This window comes from Piliocolobus tephrosceles, chromosome 3 (genome assembly GCF_002776525.5).
Source record: "Piliocolobus tephrosceles isolate RC106 chromosome 3, ASM277652v3, whole genome shotgun sequence".
NCBI lineage: Eukaryota > Metazoa > Chordata > Mammalia > Primates > Cercopithecidae > Piliocolobus > Piliocolobus tephrosceles.
The window spans coordinates 14,264,746-14,273,169 of NC_045436.1; the positions used below are offsets into that span (position 1 = coordinate 14,264,746).

At 41.6% G+C, this 8,424-nt stretch overlaps 1 pseudogene; it reads right to left on the minus strand.

Annotated features, from left to right (window-relative positions):
• Positions 1-225: 225 nt before the first annotated feature.
• LOC111552518 lies at positions 226-8,106 on the minus strand (annotated as a pseudogene).
• Positions 8,107-8,424: the final 318 nt, after the last annotated feature.

An 8,424-nucleotide genomic window follows, 5' to 3' on the forward strand; every position in this document is an offset into this window, starting at 1 on the left:
GGAACAGACCTGACTGGGAAAAAGCTGGGGAAAGGAAGAGCAGAGAGAGAAAAGAGGGAAAGAGAGTAGAGAGAATAATAAAGGAAAAAGAAGAACTACTTTATCCAGGAGAGAGAACAAGATAGAAAAGTCACAATTGGCATAGTGAATATAATTATGAGAGGAGGCTGGGCACGGTGCCTCATGCCTGTAATCCCAGCAATTTGGGAGGCTGGAGCAGACGGATCACCTGAGATCAAGAGTTCAAGATCTGCCTGGCCAGCACAGTGAAACCCCATCTCTACTAAAAGTATGAAAATGAGCCAGGCCTGGTGGCACACACCTATAGTCTCAGCTACTCAGGAGGCTGAAGCGGGAGAATTGCTTGAACCCTGGAGGCAGAGGTTGCAGTGAGCTGACATTATGCCACTGAACTCCAGCCTGAGCAACAGAGCAAGACTCCATTTCAAAAAAATAATTATGAGAGGAAAAAATATGCAGGTGAGACATTTACAGAAATGATTTTGTATGCCATGCATTTGACCATTCTCCTCAATCTCATCAAGAAATTTTTTCAAATTATATTTGAATTAGTATTTTTATTCCTTTTATTTCTCATTTATTTTAAATGTAGCCACACAAAAATCTGGTGGTTCAATTATAGCAGGAAATGAATGTGCTAATTTCATCTCACATCAGGGGAATCAATAGATACTATTCCAGGCTTGTCATTGATAGTCAAATAAAGATGAGTTATACCAAAATTTAAACACACATGGGTATAAAAATATCTTAAATGAAGAAAAGAGTCCATACATTTTAAGTAACAGAAAGAAAAAAATAACGGGAAAGTAGGCCACATAGCAAAATTAAAGAAACAGCATGATACATAAGAGTGCATAAATTACATAATTGAATTAAGACATACCTCAGTTATTAAAGCAAATCTAAATGTCAAAATCACTAGTAGAAAAGTAAAAACTCAGCCCAGTGCTTTGGCTCATCCTTGTAATCCCAGCACTTTGGGAGGCCAAGGTGGGTGGATCACCTGAGGTCAGGAGTTTGAGACCAGCCTGACCAACATGGACAAACCCTGTCTCTACTGAAAATATAACATTAGCTGGGCATGGTGGTACATGGCTGTAATCCCAGCTACTCGGGAGACTGAGGCAGAAGAATTGCTTGAACCCAGGAAGTGGAGGTTGTGGTGAGCTGAGATTGTGCCATTGCACTCCAACCTGGGCAACAAGAGTGAAACTCCATCTAAAAAAAAGAAAAGAAAAGTAAAAACTTTGAGGTTTGACAAGCAAAATATAAAATAAAATAAATAAATTATTTCAAAATAGAATGGGTATATCCCTGTTACCCATTGTGAAAATCTGAAAAATAAAAAAAGGACTGGTAAAAGTTTAACAAGAATGTAAACAAAACAACCCACAGAGGTTAAAATTTCTACACTAATGTCAGAAAAAGGAAAACATTAATATCAGAGAGAAAATTTTTCATTAAAAATAATTAAATTACACAAATCATATAATAATAATTCATGTATTCTGTAACAATGATATAAAAGTCAGAGCTTTTTACATTTTTTTGCGTTAATAATTGAGCAAAATAGTTATCAATCAAGACTTGTTTAAAGTGTAAGAATAAATCGATAGAAAACAAATAGCAATTTTGAAATTTAGCTCAACTCAATTAGATACAAAAACTATAAGTATAATCAATTTATAATTTTCTTCCTGGAAATCTTAGCCAATGTAATGGGAAATGTTAAAAAAGTAAAAGAAAAAATGTAAAGCCTACAAGAAATTAAATACTACACAATTCAATTACTGGAAACCCATGACAATCAAGTAAACATTAGTAAGCACCTTACAAATTGTATGACTGATTTAACAACAAAACCAGAATTTTGAAATATGTGTCAATAAGCATATCTGACTTTTATGAAACAAATACAGAAAATACAAAAAGAAGATTGGAGAACCATCTTCCTTACTAAAATGACCTTTAGAACTAAATGTATTTTCCAAAAAATTTCCCCAAGCTTTGGAAGTATAACAATATTTTCTAGAATTAAGGGATTTTAAAACTGAATAAAATGACCTAAGGTACATTTGGAAGATGATTTTAATTATTTTTATTAAAGTATCATCACTTCTTAGAATCTAAATCCTTAGAAATGACAGAGAATGAGTATTTATTAAATAAATAAACAAAACCTATAACTCTCATGATAATCAAGAATAGCTTCATGTAGGGAGGGGGCCAGCAACTAGGGAAAAGCACTTGAAGCAGGAAGTTTAGTAAATGGGATAAATATGGGGAACAGAAAACCCCAGAGAACTGCAAAACTTATCTCAGGGGCTGGGGGCTGCAGAGGAGTCTCAGGTTTAGATGTGGGAGACATGGAAGCAAGATGGTGATGGCAGTGACGGGCCATCTAGAGCGGCCGCTGCCACCGATGGCTGCAGTGGGGAGGTGTGAGCAGTGGCAGAGAGAATGGCTACAGGAGCAGCAGTAGTGGCAGTGGGAACACTGTGCCCTGCATCCCCAAGGCAGCTGGCTGCACCACCCCCACCCTCACACTGCTGCCCCAGACCCAGAGCCTCTGCCACTCTGGATCCTGGCCCATGTCACCCCTCTCATCTGACACTGCTGTGGGGCTTGCACAGAGAGGAGGCAGAACTGGGCCCAGGATGGTGCCACACTCCACGGAACCGGCGGGAGTCAGAGACAAGTGGAGCACTCCCAGAGTCGGTTGCCCTGGGGGGCTGCCTCAGTGGGGCTGGGCCGAGCCACTGCCAGTTGGGGAGCAGTGAGGTCAGGCACAGAGGGGCATGCAGAGAAAGGCCCAGTGTGGACCTTGAGCACACATCCCAGGCTGTGAGGAGGCACAGCTGGGGCTGCCTACAGGCTCCACGGAGCTGGCAGGAGCCCTGCCCTCCCAGGTACAGGACCTGGCATCTCTGCAGTCTGCACCCTTGAGGGCCTGGACAGGTCTCCCCTTCCCCCACGGGCTCAGGAGTATCTGCTCCCACTCCCTGGCCTCTCCCCACTCCTGGCGCCCACTCTGATCTTGGGGCAAGCTGGGGAGCTGTCACAGCTCAGCGGGTGTGTGCATCCTTTGAGCAGCACTGACACACTAACCCACTGCTGCCTTGGCCCTCTCCAGACTTTGGGTGCTGACAAGTGGTGGGGTTGGGGGAGGGGAGGGAAGCCGAGGCCTGGGGGCTGAGGGTGGCTCAGCACTGGCTTGCAGGTACCTCTTGGTGCAAGCATCCTGGGCACCATGAACAGTTGCAGCAAGCAGACAGGCTCCTGGGTGGAAGGCAGTAGGTCCTGGTGAGGGCCCACCTTCAGACCAGGAAGGGCCTGAAGGGTGGGGGCGAGGCTGCCAGTATTACAGACTGGAGCGGGAACTTGCAGTGCCCTTTCCAGTCCCACCCATGGTCACCCATGGACCAACTGGCATGCACTTTCTCCCCTCTGAGGCCCATAAACACCTCAGGCTCAGCCAGGGCAGAGCAGACGACAGGACAACCAGCTGCGGAGGAGCTACCCTCTCAGCTGGACACGCTGGCTGTGGAAGGGAGCTGCCCCCTGTGGGTCTCCTCTGAGCTGTTCTATCACTCAATAAATCTCCCCTTCATCTTGCTCACCTTCCACTTGTCTGCATATTTCATTCTTCCTGGTTGCAGGACAATAACTTGGAACCCTCTTAACGGAGAAGCTAAATAAGCTGTAACCAAAACAGGGGTAAAACATACTTCTTGCTTGCCACATTGCCAATGAAGAGAAGGAGAGAATAGCTGTAGTCCCTTGAGGCCCCCAGACCTGGGAGCTCCCCAAGCCAGAGTAATGATTCCCTCTTTGGGGCCCTGCAGTTCCTAGCATCTCTAAACTTCCAGGCACCACCATGTTCCCCAGTACCAGCTGGGGAAGCTGCTTGCAGTGCACCTGGTGGAGCCACAGCCTCACAGAGAGAGCTGGCATCTGGAGCTGTCCATGCTGCGGCAGCAGCTGTTGTATCTGGCTGTATAGTGGCAGGATCCCATACTTGCTCACACACCCCTCACTCCTCCACACCTGACTCACACTCTCCTTGAAGGTGTGGGATCCAGGCTGGTAGCATGAACCAAGTGCAGCCTGCCATGCAAAGTGGGTGGAACAAGCCCAGTAGGCCCAAGTAAAACTTGGGCAAAGGTACCACCAGCCACAGATTTACAGCCAGGAAAGCAATACTCCCAAGATCCCCTAACAATGGGAATCTGGAACTGTAGGTGATGTGAGGAGACAGCATGTTAAAAACTCTCTCATTTTATGTCACTGTCATTAAGTAAGGCTTTCAAGTGAAATTATTTTTGTACTCTACCCTCAATAGACAGAGAGAAAAGCCGTAACTGTCTTCTCTTTAATTAAGGACACTAAAGTCTAGGAAGTTGTTTCCCAGAAATCCAGTGACTTCTGGGGGAATGGGCACTCAACAGTTGGTGTTCAGATGGGCTGTTGGCTCACCCTTTCCCACAAACCTGTCATATCCCCTTCACCATCACTAAAATGACTCAGACTTTACAGTTACAAAAAGGGTAGCTGTGTATTACAATTTATAGTGTGAATATCATTACGAATTGCTCTCTCTCACACACACAATTGAAAGAGAAGCACCAAACTCATTACTTTATTACAACAAAGTAACATTGCTGATAGAACAAAAAAAATTTTAAGAAATGCTGTTGTTGCATTTCTTAAATGTTCAGGGAACAAATTGAATCCACATTTTACGTCCCTCTAAGTCCATAATGAGTTAGTAAATTAAGCTAGGATCTTTGCAAAATAAGGCTAATATATTGGGGAAATCATATGGGGGATGATCAAGGAATAGAATGGTGCCGTGGCATCGCTGTCAATGAGATCATTTCTGAGCTTTGAGATAGTAAATTAACCCAGCATAGCAGTTTCTAAATCGTAACAGGGTGCCATTCAGGATTGAGACTTTTCACTTTTTATGGGAAAAAAAATTCTTTTGGTAAAGCTAGAGGGACCCTCCAAGATCATTTAACACTTTTATAAATTGTTGTTAAAGGATCATTTTCCATTTTATTAAAGAGAAAGTCAGTCTCAAAATCACTGTGTTAGTTAGGACTCAGAGTTAGCTACTGTAATGAAGAACGAAATAAGTTGATGGGTATTATCATGGAAGAGAAAGAAAAGTGAAAGAAGGTAAAAAACTTATACATCAATTTTTCCTCTAAGGGGCAATTACTACTCTCATTTTAGTGCATTTTCTTGTATTAATTTTTCTATATAAGTATGTTTGTGCATTAAGTATATTTGTGTATTAACTAAAAATTATAAATGTTATACCTTTTATTTAAAAGGATTATACTATACATATAATTTTATATCATAGATTTTTCAATAAATCTTGAGCATATATATGGCATTAGCATTTTTAGTAAAATCAATTTTGAAATCTATCTCATATTTCCTCCCTCATATATACTGCAATTTACTGAGTCATCTTCCCAGTGTTGAACATTTAAATTTCATCCAACTCTTCAGTATTATTATTAATGGGACAATTAATATTTTGGTTCATAAGTCATCATTTAAATTTGAGATTATTTAGTAGTATAGCTTCCTGGAAATAGAATTATTGGTGTGGAAGATTTTATGGTTCATGATTTATATTGCCAATTTGCTGTTCTGAAAGTTTGTAGCAGTTTACACACCCACTGGTGCCTAACATGCTATATATTCTTCACAAACCATTAATTTAATAATATTTGAAGAATTTATTGATTGAAAGCTAAAAGGGGCTCCCTTAATCTTTGGCTTTTTTACATTTTCTAATCCTTCATGAGCCAACTTGAAAATTTATATTTCTTCAGAAAGTGGTAAAATTGTAGATAATCCTTCTGGTTTTTTTTTTTTCACCAATTAAACAAAGACTTTTTAATATTTTGCTAAATGTTAATTGCTTTCATTATGTCTCCAAACATTATTTCACCACTCATTGTTATAACAAGTTCAGTGAAGATATGTTTATCTAATATTGTACAATATTGTTGTATTCTGTACATAAACATGCCTATGAATGAGTTCATTTGAGAATTAAATGATTAGGTAACTGATGTCTTAAAGACTTTGTGATACAGAAATCCTTGGTAGATATTAAAGAGATTTTTAAATGTTTTGAGCTATTGGTCAAAGTTCTTGCATAAGCTGAGACATATAACAATTTTTTCAATTTAAAATAATGGAACATAGATCTTGTAATTGCTAAATCTGCTAACACTCTTTTGGGAACAGCTTAGATGTAAGTAGTAACAAGAGATGCTTGTGTATGAAAATGTTTCATAAACTGTACTGCATAAATGTAAACTACGACAATTTTCAGGTAAAATCAGAGAAAAAAATGTCCCTGCTGTTGGAAGAGTCCTCTCAGGATTCATCTACTCATTAGCCCGACATCCTCAGTGACTGGAGGAGTGCACAGACTGAGGCCAGAGGCACAAGGCTCGGGATTGGAAGAGGCCAATGCAAGGGCAGAATCTGCAGGCCCAGCACAGGACTCTTTCTCCTCCCCTGTGTAATTGATCTTTAAAAGCACTGATCGCTGTCTAGTGCTGGGAGCACGAGGCCCTTTAAAACTTATGAATTAATGGGGGAGTACAGTAAAAATAAAGAACTTTCTACCTAGCCCTTAATAAATAGTTGTTGGTGAAATTAGAAATTTGAGGTGGAATTGTTAAAGTTCGTCTTGGTCACTCCTCTCTCGTGAACTTTAATTCTTTTCGTACACTCTGGTGACTCCATTTCCTTGTCAGTCATGGTAGAGGATTTAATGAAACGGCACAGTATGAGTTCCTTGGAGACATTAATGGAAACTCTGCTCAAGGCAGTCAGGGACGTCTAACTGAAAGGCCTGCAGACAGCCTTCAAAATGCTCATCAACTAGCTCAATAATGACAGAATAGCTTGCATGGTAAGTGGAAGGCCTTTCCAACATAGCAGTAAATCTGTCCCGTAGTTGAGCACCACTTTGGGCAGCAGCTCTTGCTTAGGAAGTAATGGTAGGCCATGTAGGTGGTCCTGAACCTGGGCTGAACTACAGTGAAAGCTTTCCAGAGCTTCACTATCGTTAAAGGCTCCTTGTCATAGCAAATACTTAAATATTCCAGAGCATAGACCTGGAAGAAGGCCTCCTCTAGGCTGAGTTGCAAATACTCAAAGATCCTCTATGGATTTCTTCTGCAGATTAGTCTCTTTCTTTGCACCAGCTCCTCATTTGGGGCATCCTTCTTCTCGCTCACGCACACTTGGCTTCCTGCACCAGCATGTACTCGTGGTCAGGCCCTCTGTCCCCAGCATGCAGGAGACCAAAATGCTGGCTGCTGTCCTCACGGTAAGGGCCACAAGGGAGGACGACAGCATCGTGTCTGCAGGAACATACTTGGGGCAGAGGTGAAGCGTCCTCTCGCACGCTTTCCTCAAAGCCATCTGTTGGTGGGTCGCGCCCAGAGCCCTCCTGCAGGCAGCCTATGACTCACCGGGATCACCCATAACACCTGACTTTCCGGAGTCCCCCTTTATCACAGAAGGTCTCTCTCCTACCGCTGTGCCTTCCATGTTGGAAATCATTCCAGAGTTAAGCCCATCATGCATTTAAGCCGTTCATTCCTTTTCCCAGAGGGACGCTCAAGTGGTTTCCTGTAATCCTTGAGGATTCTGCGCACGGTACTCTCTCACCCTGCGCCTGTCTACGCATCAGCTCTGCCACCCGCTCAACACTACGCTACTACGCTGATACTTCATTGATGTGCTGATAGGCATGTTTGTCTTCATATCTTTCCATTTAGCAACCAGTTTAGGATCCGAAATGGTGATGTTTGGACGGCTTCTTGAAAGAATACCTTTTCCAAAAGAACCTCCCCATAGAGCTGCTCAGTGTCCTCTGCATTCCTCACAATCGCATTGTTGTTAATCATTTCATCATAGAATATCTTGAACTCTTTCTGAGGACCATGGTCCTGACCAGAAGGAATCAGCAATGGAGACTCTTTAAGTCTCACACGTTCTTCTTTTCCTGTTTGAGGCATGGAAAACTGCTTCTGCCATTTTTCAGAGGAGCTGTTCTTGGCCCCACGCACTTGCCGTTTGATCCTTCTATTTTTAACTGACCCTGAATTTGTTCTCATTACTGTTTTTATTAAGACAGATTAATGACTTAAATATCTTTAAAAAACTTAAACTGTAAGAAAATAAAGTGAATATTTATCTCAAACGACTAAGTGAGAAATTAAATTATAACTATACATAAATAAACCACAAAGGAAAATCCACATACACGATTTAAAAATGTGTAAACTTTATATAAAACAAGTGACAATTGGGAAAAATGTAGGTCACTGATGTCGTTAAATAATAAAATGCAAG